The sequence below is a fragment of the Spea bombifrons genome, chromosome 4, assembly GCF_027358695.1.
Source record: "Spea bombifrons isolate aSpeBom1 chromosome 4, aSpeBom1.2.pri, whole genome shotgun sequence".
NCBI lineage: Eukaryota > Metazoa > Chordata > Amphibia > Anura > Pelobatidae > Spea > Spea bombifrons.
The window spans coordinates 29737280-29753786 of record NC_071090.1 but is presented as its reverse complement, the minus strand read 5'-3'; the positions used below and the strand labels follow the sequence as shown (position 1 = coordinate 29753786).

Here is a 16507-nt window from a genome sequence, read left to right as displayed (position 1 = left end):
TATGTGAAGCAGACTTTCTTATCTAAGGAACAGTTTCAATACTTGGATAGCCATACTGTAAAATAATTACATTTCATGAAATTAGCATCCCCTTCCTACCTCTGTTGATATTGAGAAGGGAACTAAATGTCAGCATTATCTGAAAAAAAAATCAAAGTCTACACATTCCATTAAGATATATATTTAGTTTCACAGTAATTGGCATGCAATAGAGAACACATTTTCATGTTGTATGTATTGTAGTGTGTGAACCAAGGCATGTCATAAAACATGTTATTTGAGTATGAGAAAGTGTAGTTAAGACTTATGAAGTTTTAGTTAAATTTTGCGAGATATACTAAATCTTAAAATGTGAAACTTCTAAGCCTGGCCCCAACATTTTTGGTCATTCTACATTTCATCATTTGCAGGCATTTTACTAATGGCCAAATAATACTCAGGGTTTTGGTGTTTTTTGCAATAAATGTAAGTGGCAATTGAGATGTTCCCCAAGTAGCATTATTGCCAATTACTCATCTTGTTTACTTATGCATTTGCATTCATTAAAATAAAACAATAATTCCCATTAGTGCTTACTACAATTGTAAAGCACACACTATTAAAAACGTGATTCTCAGCTTGCTGTTGTACTTAAGTCACATTCCAAATATATTAATGTTTTAATTCTCTTTACTCACTCAAGGTGGAATGGCAGAATCCGATTCTGAATTGTCAGAATTACAGTGTTTGGCCACTAAAAACACAATCTCTGTTCTAATCTGTTATTGTAGTGGAATAGGAGAACTGATTTTAGAAGACCTGTTGTTGTTATGGAGTCTTAAGTTGAAGTTGATATGTTTTATTGGGCCAGCGTGGGAAAAGATTTCAAATGAGAGGCCTCTTCCTCATCTCTTTATGCATTTTCTTTATTGGCAAGGTAGGACCAGTTTAAATCTTGGTTCATGGAACATCTTTGTAAAGTAAATTGTTTAAGAAAGCACAACTTAAAATATAAAATGCCTATAACTTATTTTTTAATACCCATGCACCAGTGTTTTTGAAGCCTTTTGATACCATTTGCCGTCACAATTTAAATGGCTTCCCTAAGAGCCTTAGCTTGATACCCACTTTTAGAAATCATTAACTGAAATTAATTGTACAGTACAAACTCCAACAGAGCCAATAATGGGGTTAATAGGACACCTACTCCATGTCTAGATACATTTGTTGTTTGACTCCTTTTGTTTGCTCGTGCCAATACATTTGCTTATTTTTATTTTTTTATCTTCAGTGTTTTATAGTGTTTCTATTGACCCTCATCAGATTTTATTTTCTTTACTATCTTTTATCATTCATAACCAAAGATAATTTACCTTTGGACATTCATTTCCAAAGCTTCAGTCTATTAATATTTTATACACAGCGTGTTTTTTCGTATTATTAAAGAGGACAAATCTGAAAAAATTTCAGGCAATTTACAGTGTTCTGAATTTTAGTTGTGAAATGTTTTAGAAATATCCAAGTAACGTGCAATAAACGCAATACTCAGAAGAACACAAAAGTGGGTTTACCTGGTATATTTTTACTCATTGTGATACAGTGAACAATCACATTTTATTTTCCAAATTATGTATTAGCGAAAACGTATTAAGAAAATGTATATGTATTTATCAGAGTTGAACTAGATGAAAAAATAAAGCAAGACTGAAAATAAGTGATTGTTTCTTTTATATGGCTTTTAGCTATTCGGGCTTGTATCTGGTGAATGTGGAGTTTTTTTCCACTCAAAGCTCAAGGTATCGCGCTTCCTATCAGTAAAGAAAGTCAGTGGTGTAGTAGTGCAGTTGTAAGGCCACAGCGAACACTGGACCTCTAATCTTCCTCTACCCCCTCTGAAAGGGATATGTGACCCCTTATTTCCCTCTACAGCCTTAGCTAGAAAGAGGTCCAGTCCTTAGTCACCCCTTAACTCTTTAAAGAGGGGTTCTCCAACAAAAAACAAGCCTCAGGGAGCTGACTCCAGCGTGGCATTTCCAGTGTGTGCAAAAAAACATACTGCATAAAGTGTTAAAAGTGTATAAGACAAAAAGGCGCAACGTGTGACACTAAAAATGTTCCCTATGGCCCAGCCATGGCTGGCATTTTAATAATGCATTTATCCACAAAAGCTAGGCCAGTGAGGAAAATTACAATGGTTCAAAGAAAGATCCAAAAGTAAATTTCAATGTTCTTAGCAACTCAGCCTCTGTACAAACAAGGCGTACTTCTCAACTCAACACACAGATGTGCCCAGAATTGCATTATAATTTTAGGGATCCAAAAATCCCAGAGCTTTGATGCCTCTGCAGCCTAAAGTCCAAGAAGCAATATGTTTAGTACATACAATTAGGCCTGAGGTCAACAGGTGTAACGTAATGTTCAGATAAGGAACCCAGTATGCAGTAATTGCAACGCTTGGCACAGGTAATGTACACAGTCCAAATAGAATGGTCAGAAAAGCCGGGTCAGGAATGGAGAAATCCGCGTGGTCAGGAACATGCGAAAATCAACAACAGAGTATAATAAAATGGTTAGGCAAGTCGGGTCAGGAATGGAGAAATCAGCGTGGTCAGGAATATGCAAAAATCAGCAACAAAGTGTTTGTTAACTACTGCAAGAGTAGAAGCTCAGCCAAAACAACAACCGAGCACTGACTGTAAGCTGGGGCTCAGTCTTTAAATCTGCCGCGTTCTAAAGCCCTGCCCCCAGCCAATGACATATCGCTATGTGCATCATGTCGCCTCCACGGAGATATGGAATAAAAAGGGGGGCCTTGGGGGATAGGCTGCGGTGCAGTCCGGGACCCCGACGTCCCGGTCCGCGACAACAGGCTTCTTTGTTTCTCTAGTTCTTGTTTCTTTGTTTCTCTAGTCCCAATATACGTAACAGAAACAAACCCAAAACTCCTCCCACTTGATGACATCACTCCCAAACTCCACACTGCCTTCCTTTCCATAAGAACATATTTCCATCAATATTCTAAACAATAACAATAAAACAAATTCGTACAAATCAACAATAACGAGAGGGATCTCCGACGAAGCTGACGAAAATTCAGAAAATTCATCATGATTCGTCCATTCGTTGCCAAGTCTAGCCTCCAATACAAGACGTTTTGGTGCTCCTTGATGAGGTAAAGTTGGAGGGACTGTGTATTGGAGGGTAGAGCCCTGCGCGGGACTGCTTTTTTAATCCAGCTGATTTTTTGCCCAATCGCGCCCGCTCCCGCACTGTGGGTGTTCCTGGGCGGAGCAAGAGAGGAGACACTGTAAGGGAGCAGCCAGACGGCAGCTTTGCGGGACTGCACGGGATTCCTGGGACCCGCAGCTACAGTGCCTGACCACCCGCTCCTGCCCGCAACCCCAGCAAGACCGTCCGCGGGACTCACTACCAATGCAGTCCTCTATTGGAGGGTACATATCAATAACCAATAGGTAGAATTAGCCAGAAAAATGGAGGGTGGTCTCATTGACGGTAATGGCTGTGATTGATGGGTCCAACAACCTGTGTTAGTTTTTCCTTACTTTATTCACTCTGGCCAATAAGGATTTACAAGGGGACGGGACAATCTTTGGAGATATAAATGTGCTGACACTATTTTAACTTGTCAGTAGCAGCAGTTATAGACCGATGAGAGTTAGAGTATGAGACAGTGACATCTAAGCATAGGCTGAGATTGAGGCTCATTGCTCATATACAAAACTGCGAGTAAATCAATAGTTTATTTTAGTGCAGAAAATGCACAGTTTTGGTGTGGATTCGAGAAGCTGTAGTGACTACTGTAGTGTATTACTGGGACTGCAACAGACTTGCTGAATAGACACATGCGAATGAGCCAAAAATTATTTGGACACATTTTTTGTTCCCTGCTTACTCATTTCAGCCAAAAATTGGGGGGCATTTTTAATTTGGGAACAAATTTTTTTGCCTGGTCCCACACTCTCTCACACTCTCATTCACACTCTCTCTCACACTCTCTAAAGGTTTTCTCTGCTGACCACTTCCGTTTCTGATGACCACTTCAACATTTTCTCCTTCTTATTCATCATCTATCTTATATTTTTTACCTTCTCCCTTCTATCTTCAATTTGCTATGTTCAATCTTTCATCTTTGTCTGCTTCCCTGCGGCATGAACTTCCGCCAAAATTGCAGAAGTTGCAGTGACGTTCTTTTCCCCATCCTCAAATCGGAGGAGAGGACATCCCTGAAAGCACATATTCCCGTGAGTTTATGTATTTATTGAAAATAATTTCAACAAATGACAGAGGTACATATTACTGATTCTAATCAAGTGTCCCTAATTAGCTTCCAAATGTTTAAATGTAGTTATTTGCACAATTAAGAATATCTACCATCTCTTCACTAGATGGCGATATGCGTACAAAGTTTTCACAATGACCTGGAGCTAGTAAGTGTCTTTTTGAAGAAGCTTTTGGAAACTAACATATATTTAAAATGCAGTCATCTATCAACAATGTTTTGATCATGATACTATTTTTAAATTATTCACTTTGTTCTTTTCCCTTAAGTAAATTTGTTAAAACAAACCATACACATATGTCATGAAAACCATTTTCATTTTGAATGGAACATTTCATGTTAGGTTCTATAGCATTGCATTTGCTGTTTGCGAAAGCGTCTTTGGAATTCTGACAGCTGTAAACTCAGTCAACATACTAGGGAGGAGCAGGGGGATAACTAGAAACCACAGGGCCCTGGTGCGAAAATTGGCCCCCCAACTTCACCAAGCAACATGTCCCACAGCGTCACATTTGCCCCTTAACAGCTTTTGAGTGCCACCTTTGCCCCCAATCAGCTTATCAGCGCCATTCTAACAACCAAACATTCTTCCTGTGCATTATTTGCCCCCCAAACAGTTTACCTGTGCCTTCTTTGCCCCATTGCAACATAAACTATGGCATACATATGTAAACAGACTTACACAAATTTACACGTACTAACACATATACACATGCTTACACATACAATTACTTATATTCACTAAAACACATGCACACACTCATTCTTATACACACACTCCGTCCCATACTACTTATATGTAAACCTTTATGCTCTCACACAAACACAAAACATACACATCCATGCTAACACACACTTAAACACTCATGATAACACACATTTCATTTCACACCACTTACACATATATGCTCACACACATCTATGCCAACATGCAAACACTTACACATTCATGATACACTGATCAACTACAACATTATGCCCATTGACACATGAAATTAAAAACACTGATAAAACCTGCGACCTGGTGTAGGTTTTCAGATGGTGGTAATGTGGCAGTTCAGACTGTGTGAGGTGCATTGAAGAAGATCTGAGGATTAATGCTGGGTAAGTGAGGTACAGTATCTCACATTTTTGTAAATATTTTATTATATCTTTTCACCTGACAACACTGAAGAAATGACACTCTGCTACAATGTAAAGTAGTGAGTTTACAGCCTGTATAACATTGTAAATGTTGCTGTCCCCTCAAAATAACTCAACACACAGCCACCCCCTTAATGACAAAGCCTGTACATGTACGGGCTCAAAATTCATTGTTTTCAATGGGTTTTGGGACCGCCCATTGTCCTTAAGGGGTTAATGTCTACACATTGGCAACAAAAGAAATGACACTCTTCTACATTGTAAAGTAGTGAGTTTACAGCCTGTATAACATTGTAAATGTTGCTGTCCCCTCAAAATAACTCAACACACAGCCACCCCCTTAATGACAAAGCCTGTACATGTACGGGCTCAAAATTCATTGTTTTCAATGGGTTTTGGGACCGCCCATTGTCCTTAAGGGGTTAATGTCTACACATTGGCAACAAAAGTGAGCACACCCCTAAGTGGAAATGTACAAATTGGTCCCAAAGTGTCAATATTTTGTGTGGCCACCATTATTTTCCAGCACTGCCTTAACCCTCTTGGGCATGGAGTTCACCGGAGCTTCACAGGTTGCCACTGGAGTCCTCTTCCACTCCTCCATGACTTCATCACGTAGCTGGTGGATGTTAGAGACCTTGCGCTCCCCCACCTTCTGTTTGAGGATGCTCCACAGATGCTCAATAGGGTTTAGGTCTGGAGACATGCTTGGCCAGTCCATCACCTTTACCCTCAGCTTCTTTAGCAAGGCAGTGGTCGTCTTGGAGGTGTTTGGGGGTCATTATCATGTTGGAATACTGCCCTTCGGCAGAGTCTCTGAAGGAAGGGGATCATGCTCTGCTTCAGTATGTCACAGTACATTTTGGCATTCATGGTTCCCTCAATGAACTGTAGCTCCCCAGTGCCGGAAGCACTCATGCAGGCCCAGACCATGACACTCCCACCACCATGCTTGACTGTAGGCAAGACACACTTGTCTTTGTACTCCTCACCTGGTTGCTGCCACACACGCTTGACACCATCTGAACCAAATAAGTTTAATGTTCCAGTAATCCATGTCCTTAGTCTGCTTGTCTTCAGCAAACTATTTGTGGGTTTTCTTGTGCATCATCTTTAGAAGAGGCTTGCTTGTGAGACGACAGCCATGCAGACCAATTTGATACAGTGTGCAGCATATGGTCTGAGCACTGACAGGCGTACCACCCCTTCAACCTCTGCAGCAATGCTGGCAGCACTCATTCGTCTATTTGCTAAAGACAACCTCTGGATATGACGCTGAGCACGTGCACTCAACTTCTTTGGTCGACCATGGCGAGGCCTTTTCTGATTGGAACCTGTCCTGTGAAACCGCTGTATGGTCTTGCCCACCATGCTGCAGCTCAGTTTCAGGGTCTTGGCAATCTTCTTATAGCCTAGGCCATGTTTATGTAGAGCAACAAGTCTTTTTTCAGATCCTCAGAGAGTTCTTTGCCATGAGGTGCCATGTTGAACTTCCAGCGATCAGTATGAGAGAGTGTGAGAGCACACACCTGCTCCCCATTCCCACCTGAGATCTTGTAAAACTAACAAGTCACATGACACCAGGGAGGAGAAATGGCTAATTGGGACCAATTTGGACATTTCCACTTAAGAGTGTACTCACTTTTGTTGCCAACATTTAGATATTAATGGCTGTGTGTTGAGTTATTTTGAGGGGACAGCAAATTTACACAGTTATACAGGCTGTACGCTCACTACTTTACATTGTAGCAGAGTGTAATTTCTTCAGTGTTGTCACATGAAAAGATATAATAAAATATTTACAAAATGTGAGGGGTGTACTCACTTTTCTGAGATACTGTATTTGTGTGTTAGCATTGGTTTCAGAGTGTGGGTAAGTGTCAGTGTATGGGGGTGTTGGTGCCTGATTGTGTGTGTGAGAGAGTGTCTGTGTTAGTGTCAATGTCTGGTTCTGTGTGTTATTGTCAGTGTCTAGGGGATGACTGTCAGTGTGTGTGTGTATTTGTGTGTGTGTGGAGGTGTGAGTGTCAGTGTGTTTGGGCATGTGTGTCTGGGGCGTGAATGTCAGTGTCTGGGTGTGTGTCTGAGGGTGTGAATATCAGTGCCTGATTGCAGTTGTGTGTAAGTATCAGTGTCTGGGGTGTGGGTGTTAGTGTCTGGTTGTGTGTGTCAGTGTCACTGAGTGTGGTTGTGTGTGTGTCTCGGAATGTGAGTGTCAGTGTCTGGTTGTGTGCATGTTTGTATCCTTATCTTAGTGTGTGCGTTTGAGTGTCAATATGTTAGTTGAGTGTTTGGGCATAAATGAGTTTCTATGTCTGAGTGTGTGTCTGAGGCGTGAATATAAGTGTCTTGGTGTGTGAATATCAGTGCCTGAGTGCAGTTGTGTGTGAGTATCAGTGCCTGGGAATGTGAGTGTCTCTGTGTGTGTGTGTCTGGAAGTGTGAGTGTCAGTGTCTGGGTGTATGTCTGGGGTGTGAATGTCAGTGGCTGGGTGCAATTATCAGTGTGTGTGTGTGTGTCTGGGAATGTGAGTGTCACCTTTTCTGTTTGTTAATGTCAGTCTTTGGGAGGTTCTGAGTGTGTGTTAGTGTCAGTGTTTTGGTGGGTGTCTAGGGTCATTATTGTCAATGGCTGGGTGTCTGTCTGTGGGTTTCAGTGTCTGGGTGTGTATGTGTCACTGTCTAGCTGTGTATGTCTTGGGGTGTGAGTGTCAGAGTTTGGGTATGTGCAGGCAGGACAGGACAAATGGGACAGCTGTATCCATTACCTTGGTTTTACCTCCTACTGGAAGGAATTACTTGTGTTCCTCTAGGATGCAAAATAAGCACTCCAGAGCCAAGAATGTTATAGAGCAGATTCCAGGGCTCTTGCAACAGCAAATACTGCTTGGACTGATATGGCATGAAGAAGGCTGTACAGTAGACACAAGGATATGGCCTGGCTAGCCATTCAGGGAAGCCTCCCACTAAGGACATTCATACAGACACTGCATCATTGCAAAGGAGACTATACTTAATTTGTTCTGACACTGTCCTTGCACAGTAAACAAATTCAAAGATACTGTGGTGAGCAAGTTTCCTCTCTTACGATTCTTTGTCTAAAGGGTTGTGTAAAGGATGCTGTATGGTCCGCTTGTAATCGCCTAATCCTGAGGATGGAATAGCTTGCCGTCTGAGACTATTGCAGGTTGATCCTCAACTTACTTTAAGATTATTCCATCACCGACAGTCTTGAGAATGCAACAAATTATCCCTAACCCACCTCTCCTGCCCACATAGCCCCTATACTTTCCTTCTACCCTATTTGTCATACCCCAAGTGTCCCATTCATGCTGCAATCCCACACTATGCACCCTTGGAACCACTGGTGTAACTACAGCGGCCGCAGCTGCGATGGGGCGAATGCCTCTGGGGGCCTGGTGCGACCCCTTTTTCCTGTCTCCTTCTAACGGTTCTAAATTGTTTATAAAGGGCCCTTCCGATCTGGACTCCACCGATCAAGGTGGGAAGGGTCCTTTCTAAACTATTTTGAATTTGCACAGGGAGACAACATTCTATCAGCAAAACTGAGGCTGCTCGCGCACTGTTTTGATAAAATGGAGAGATTCTACTTTGGTTATCAGTCAATGTGGTCTGCATTAAATAAGGGATAATCCAACAGGTAAACTCCAGATGCACAAAAACATATTGAAACTATTCTCAATTAACCTTTATAGACAATAAACCACCATTCAAAGAAACTTTCCAAACAAGTAGCAAGTCTCTTACCCGTATGAAGATAATGTTTTGTGAGACCTCAATCAGGTGCAGCCGCTCCGGTTCCGCTCCAACCCCAAATCAAAGAAAAGAGCTACTGAGCAGATATGCAGCGCACTCTGAAATGAGAGATGAAAAATATGTAAAACGCCAGTACACCTGTTAAGCTTTAGTGTTCTTCACACATCCATAAAAGCAGGACAGAGAATTTGCGTCCTTTGCATTTCGCCCATATGGACTTAAATCACTATTCAGCTAATTTACATAATGTTTTATTTTTTTCTGAGATGATAGAATAGTGTGTACGTTAGTCTCCATTTTCATCAAAGAAGGGCTTCAGCAGAGGCCTGTCAATTTATGATAGGCTATATAATTATTAAATGGGGGGGGTCTTAGTGGGCTCAGGTAATGCATGACCCTGCTGTAAATGTGCAGCTTCTCGCACACTGTGTGAGTAGCCATAATGAAAGTCTACAGCCAAAGTAAGGGTGTGATGTGTTATGGTGTGATAGTGTGAGCTGTGATCCATTTAAGTGATGGAGTTAGTATACTTTAGCGTGAGTGTGTAAGTCTGTGTTTTAGAGTAAATGTACTTGTGTAAGTATGTAAAAGTGCGTTTGTATGTCGGTGCATATGTTAGTTACCAGAGCCAGAAGATACCATCCCTCCTTTACACCTGCCGTAAAGAATTCAGCAAGTCACAAAAGACTCTCAGCATACAAACACTCACATGACACCAGCACAAATGTGAATTACAGTATATCAGTGTGACTATATTCCACCATAAAAAATAAAATCACTGTTTGGTCCCTTCATTTGCCTCCTTGTCAAGGCTTGCTTTTGGGAGCATTCTATTGGTTTGTATGGTTATAAGACCACTTTCTAAACTTTGTACAGAAAGGAAAATTTTATGTTATTATTTTTATTAAGTTCAATAGGTATAACACAGCCAAATCAAATAAAACACATAAGAAATGCACACTACTGGTAAACTGTGTTTAGTACAGGAACAATTGCAATATATAAATATTCTTGAGGATTTAAGCACTAGCCTAGAAGCGATACAATTACAAAGTGATGGGAGACAAGTTGGCAGTTTGCCCAAAATCTATTATTTCTCAAAAATTTTTACCAGATACCCCTCTACACAATCTGAGAGTAAAAGTATGGGCCACTATATGCATTTCACTAATTTTCCTGAGCATCTTCAGATTCACTTCTTACATACGGTATAATGCCATTGAACTGTCGGTCAGCAAAAGCATCGAAGACAGGGATAGACAAAGTTTGTGAAGGTTCATAGAACATCATTCAATTGTCTACCACAGACCCTAGTAAATGTCCACCATGAGCAATGTTGGTGCCTACCCGATTGAAGAATAGTTCAGTACCTGGATACAAATATTTAAAGTTGGCATTAAAATAAGAGAATAAACGTGTATTTATTTTTTTTGCAGAAAACTGTCAAACTAACTAAATGGTCAGAGGATGTCTTAATTGATTTCTGAAAGCATGATCAATTCAACAGGACATGTTGGTCTTTGTCAGTTCTAGTTTTGTCATACTTGAATGTATGTATTGTAAGAAGCACTACGAAACTTTTTTGCTATACAAACATTAAACATAATAATAATAATAATAATAATAGAAAAGGGCAGTTCTATAACCCAAACATTATTCACCAAATAAACTGGATTAGTAAATTTAGGGATTGTTGTAGATCAAAATTTCACATTTTATAGACTTTGGTCAAGCCCTCTTTTTTGGGGTCATTTCAGAACCCAGTGATAGTTGTCTATGTCAGAACCAAGCCATCAATAAAGGAACATGATCACACAAAAACAAAGCAAATACACATTCTGTTGTTATAGAATGCCATTTCTGAACACATCATATAGACGTGTTATTGTGAGTTTATTACTGTAGATCTAGGTGACAAAGATCCAGGAACAGGTGGAGGCAGAGGAATTTGGGTCTCTTGGGTTGTACCTACAGGAAAGGATCTCATTCATAACAGCAAGCAGTGCACAATAGACAATGAGTAAAAGGGGAGATGAGTTACACTGAACACCTACACAGCAATCCTACATTGTAATGGCAGCCCAGTTACCATAGGAACTGAGGGAGGGAGATTGCAGTCCCAGGCTCCATGAGCTCATTCTCTGTCTGCTGCCTCTCCAGAAGGAGGAAGGAGGGGCTGCTCTTCTCCTCCCAGCCATCCTCAGCACCATCAGCAGCAGCACAGCTGTTTGTGTGTGGCTCTTCTACACAGCAGCAAGGGCAAAATGGATTCAGGACTCACACAGCAAAGCTTTCATCTCTGCCAGACCTCCACATGGTGAGTATGGAACCCTTTTTATTTCTCATGTGCTCTCCACAACACTGTGCCATGATCGTGCAGGGAATACCGGAGCAGAGTCTCTCATTATAGCCTTATAGATGGGGAGGGTGCAGTGGTATGATCACAGGTTTTGCTAAGGATTGATTTATTTTAATAACAGCCTTCCTTTTTGTATTTTTTTAGATAAAAATACACAAATGCTTAGTTGCTGGAGGAAGGTATGCTACTCTTATGGATCATGGTTTTTGTAGTAAATGGTAGGGTATGCTGATGGGCTGGGCCTCATACTATATTCATCTGGAGGATGTAAATATATATATATATATATATATATATATATATATATATATATATATATATATATATATATACTTCCATGCGTAACATCCATGGTATTGTATATTATGTTACTGTAAATAGATACTCTTAACAGATCAGATAATATTTACATAAGGAATCTTGCTCTGTGTTATATGGAATGTCCTTGGAAGGCAAATTAAATGTCCACCAACATAGTGGCTTGTTACAAAAATGCAATCAAATATTACTATTGTATCCATTTACTGTAGAGTACTATGGTGTTGGGTAAGCTTGCCAATTCCATCCATCTTTCTTGGGTGTTCCTTTTTTCACCCTGTTTTCAGTTCTAATTATTAATGAATTATTTATATTTTGCTCAATTAATGTGATTGTCTTCTACCAGAGGAAATATACCTTTGAAAACAAATCCTGGGACAAAGGCTATTCCGATATAACAGACACATACCAGGATAACCTATAATGCACACTGGGTGCCCTTAATGCACTTTCACGTCACATGGACATTTACTGTAATATATTGATTTTTTTTTTTAGGCTGCAGTCCTTTAACCATTTACACCCCAGAAAGGAACAGCGTTCCATTATTTGGACTTACTGGACCATCAATGCGTTCCTTCTGTTCAATGAGACTGCACATTGGTTTAACCCGTTCTGTGCCACAGGAGTGCAATATTTTAAAAGTCACTTCTGGCTCTGAAATGGTTACAGTGCATGGGTTTCCATTTCCGTAAGTCACCCCTGTTACAGATGTGCCAAATAGGTCTTGTACAGGGATAAAGGTCCATTAATCCTTACACAGTGTTTAGACGTGGATCCTAGCATTCCTCGCCATTCTGCTACCATTTATTTATTTTTTTATCTCGTTTTTTGTATTTTACCATCATATTTCCTTAGTGAAGGCTGTGTTTTCGTGAGTGTGTGTATGTGTCTGGTTTTCTGCATGGTTTCACCACTGGCTCACCTCTCTTTGCACAGCGTGCCTTCTGATGAGGCCTATGCAGTGCAGCTTTTACAGTGATGAAATGAATCAAGTTGTAAAGGCGCACATGCCTGTTCATTCACTAAGATACAATATAGTATATGCCATTGTGTTTGGAAATGAGTCAAATGCTATACTATGACAAAATATTCCTTTTTATATGTGTGCTTAGATTGCCAGGGTGTGTAGGACCCACTTACATTGTCTCTTTTTGATATGTATTTACCCTTGAGATTTGCCCAGTGATTTTTTTTTATACGAACATGATGGGACGTTTATCTGTGGCCTTTAAAATAAACAGATTGCATGCAGGTAGAGCGCGGCTTTAATCATTCCTCTGCTGCAGAATTTCCAGTCTGTTGTATAGTCATTTCCTATTACAAATGTCTGTTGTCTTGCATATGGAGATTTGAGGCATCACATCTCTGCTTCATAATTATTTTATGATACTGCTGGTATGATGTCATATTTGTATAATATATAAAATGTTTACAAGCACAGGGAGGATTGATTAACCTGGCACTGTTATCTTGAGAGAGAAATTGTGGCAGGTCTTTGTGTTATGAGGCCAGTGCAGTGGCGTCGGTGCTCCTAGAAATTTGCTTTTCTATACACACACATACATAGACCGTAAATATTGTGTGCACATGGCTGTCTGCAGGCACTTGCCCTGCCTGGAATTTTACCAAATGAATCCGCCATCAAGGGTAGGAAGGAATGAAGGCGATTTGGAATGAAAGAATTCATGAACAGGATTACAATTAAATAAGAAAGAAATTAATGTATGAACATGGAATGAATGGGGAAAAATATCCTTTTGATCTTTGCCATTCTCCCTCTGGGTAAATTTTGCAGATGCCAACATCTATAATAGATATTTCTTATATATTATATATATATACAGGGAAGAGTTTAAAAGACTTAAAAATGGTGCATGTTTATTAAGAGAAAATATATTTGTAATGAAAGGTTCAATGATGATTCTATGGCTTTGTGGAAGGACAGGAGTGGGCATATTAGTATACATAAAATACAAAGGGCAAGGTTGGTATGTAAGTGGAATAGACTTCCAGCAGAATTGGTAGAGGTTAATACGGAGAGGGAATCTAAGTAGCTGTGTACAATCCATACCACAGGACCTAGAGCTTTTCTTATCTCTGGTGAAAACCATTCGACCCATCTAGTCTGCCCATTATTCCTGATATAAAGAAGCAGACCTTAATCATTCCTTGATCTTGTCTGAGATAATTAATTAACGTTTTATATAATAAAATAACCTGTACAAACATATACATTCACTGAACCTATCACAATTACAGAAGTAAGTAGATATGTTGTTCACCTCACATCATTAGCTTGAGTCTGTTATGATATAGACCCTCAGCTTTAAATCAAATGTCCCCAAACTAAATACATAGATTGAAACGGACTTGTATTGACTTATTAGGTAATTATTTTTGTCCAAACTGCATAGAAGACTACACAGATATAAGTGACATACGTTTTTTTAAAAAAATATAAATCACTTCCGTATTTATAGCCTCTTTACAATGTTCCTCTGAACATCTTTTGAAAATAATGCTCCCAACCTCTGTCTGATGATTCACACCAGCCAATCAGTGGCAGGAAAGCACTATCATTAAAATCAATGTGAGTACTTACAGCACATGGGGGTATTTTCTTAGACCTCCACCCCAACATTCACAGATCCAACTCTGGAGAAGACTCGTGGTAAGGCACCACTTACAGTAGCTTAGTATTTTTATTATTATCATTATATTTTTAGAATGCTTCTTGTGTTATTTTCAAAGTTTCAGACCCATGCAGGTAGAGCTTGGATTCTCATATGATGCCTGTAAAGCAGTAGAATATGGGAATCTCACCCATATGAAGCTACAGTATTGCAGGGACGTACCTAGAGCATTTGGCACTTTGGGCCGATCCCATATTTGGCACATCCATGCTCACACACCCATACACACCCATGCTCTCACACACACAAATACACACCCATGCTCACATACACATCCATGATAACACATACACATTTACAAAGCAATTATGGCACCTATCTGTTGAGTTGCAACTAGGGTGGACCCATTGTCTTCGCTAAAGTGTATTGTCTCAGAATAAAAATGTTTATTCCAGTTCTGACTCAATATTATATTCTAGAGTTGTGCTTTTTCGGGTTGTGTGCTTGTTATCATCAGGTACCCATTATATTTTGTAAAACTACTGTAGAATTATTAGTTGTATCTGTTCTTTGTCTGAGTAGATAGGTAATTATGAAAGAACTGGAAAAAAACAGAAGCAATAAAGGAATCTAAGCAGGGACCAAGGACTGATTGAGGTTTGAGTATTTCTAACAGGAAAAACAGACAAACTAGACTGACCAAATGGTTCTCATCTTCTGTCAAATGCTATGTTTCTTTTACTTAAAATAAAAATGCATTTCCTAACCTATGTCAAATTGTTATGAGTATAAAAAAATCACCTTAAAATAAAGCTCTGCATGGATTCTCTTTAGTTTTAAGACATAAATCCAAACATCCAGGTTAATCAGGCTTTGAGCACTGTGTTCACTTTAAATTCATCAGGTACCTGGAATCAAACGGCCATTGTTCTGTTGATCTTCAGAAGTTTTGGGTCATACATAAAGTACAGAAAGTAAATGTAACCAAAAGATGGATGCTACTTTATAATCACTACATTCATAAACATTGAGTGTATAGAAGAAAAGTGAAAATATCACTATACTATACATCCCTTTTAAATGTACTTTGACCTTCAATGTGCCCTTTTGCATGGTTTAATTCTGCTTTGGAGTGCTTGACATTTTTCAAATGATAGGTTTAGTTTCTCAGTTTTATTTCTTATAAAATATTTAAGACATCATCACTGCTTTCAAGCTTCCTTGTTCTTGTGACAATATCCTGCTCACAGCAGCTTTATAGGTAAACATGATCACTTCTTCCTTTCTTATATTTAGAACAAATACACTGCATCTAGACAACCAGAATCTCTATGATTTCTGTCTACAAAGGCCTGCAAGACACAAGTCTAGACATTCTTACAAGAGACTCTCAATCTGTCATCCATTGTATTGCTTGAGTCTGAAAACCGGCAAGTAGTGTATACACAAAATGTATCATGTTTCCTTACTTGAGCTACACTGTCAGATAATATTAGATATTTGTTCTAATAGGCCATATTTCCATTAAATTCAACAGGGAGCCAAGGTAATTGCTGAACTATCATGCATGTGTGTGAAGGAAAGTCAACTCCATAGAATGTTCTATCTGGGCATTCTGTGCATTGCTATGTAACGTAAGGAAGTTTTACTTTACCGAGAGGGCGGTAGTTATGGAATTTAAGCATGTGTGGGATAGACATGTGCTGATCCCGAATCAAAGATAGGCCCAAGGACTGATTATGGTTTGAGTTACTTACAGGAAAACTAGACTGGCCAAATGCTATGTTCTAATATTTACAATAAAAGTGCATTTCCTGTCCATTGTTATGTCTATACTGGGGGCTTTTTCTAGTATCCATTTAAAAGTGTGTTACACTCAACTTTCCATTACCAATGGTGTATTCCAAGAATGACTGGATAATCATAAAGAATTCTCCTGACCCAGTTTATTTTACCCCTCGAGCAAATATCTTCACCATCTCATTTAACTCATTGC

At 39.5% G+C, this 16507-nt stretch overlaps 1 protein-coding gene across 2 annotated transcripts in view; it reads left to right on the top strand.

The window, feature by feature from the left end:
• Window positions 1–11383: 11383 nt before the first annotated feature.
• Window positions 11384–16507, top strand: part of JAKMIP2 (janus kinase and microtubule interacting protein 2) — a 38183-nt gene continuing 33059 nt past the window's right edge. For both annotated transcript variants that reach the window (XM_053462567.1, XM_053462565.1), the window contains exon 1: window positions 11384–11515. The gene's annotated coding sequence lies outside the window, so the exon portion shown is untranslated. The remainder of the gene's footprint in view (window positions 11516–16507) is intronic.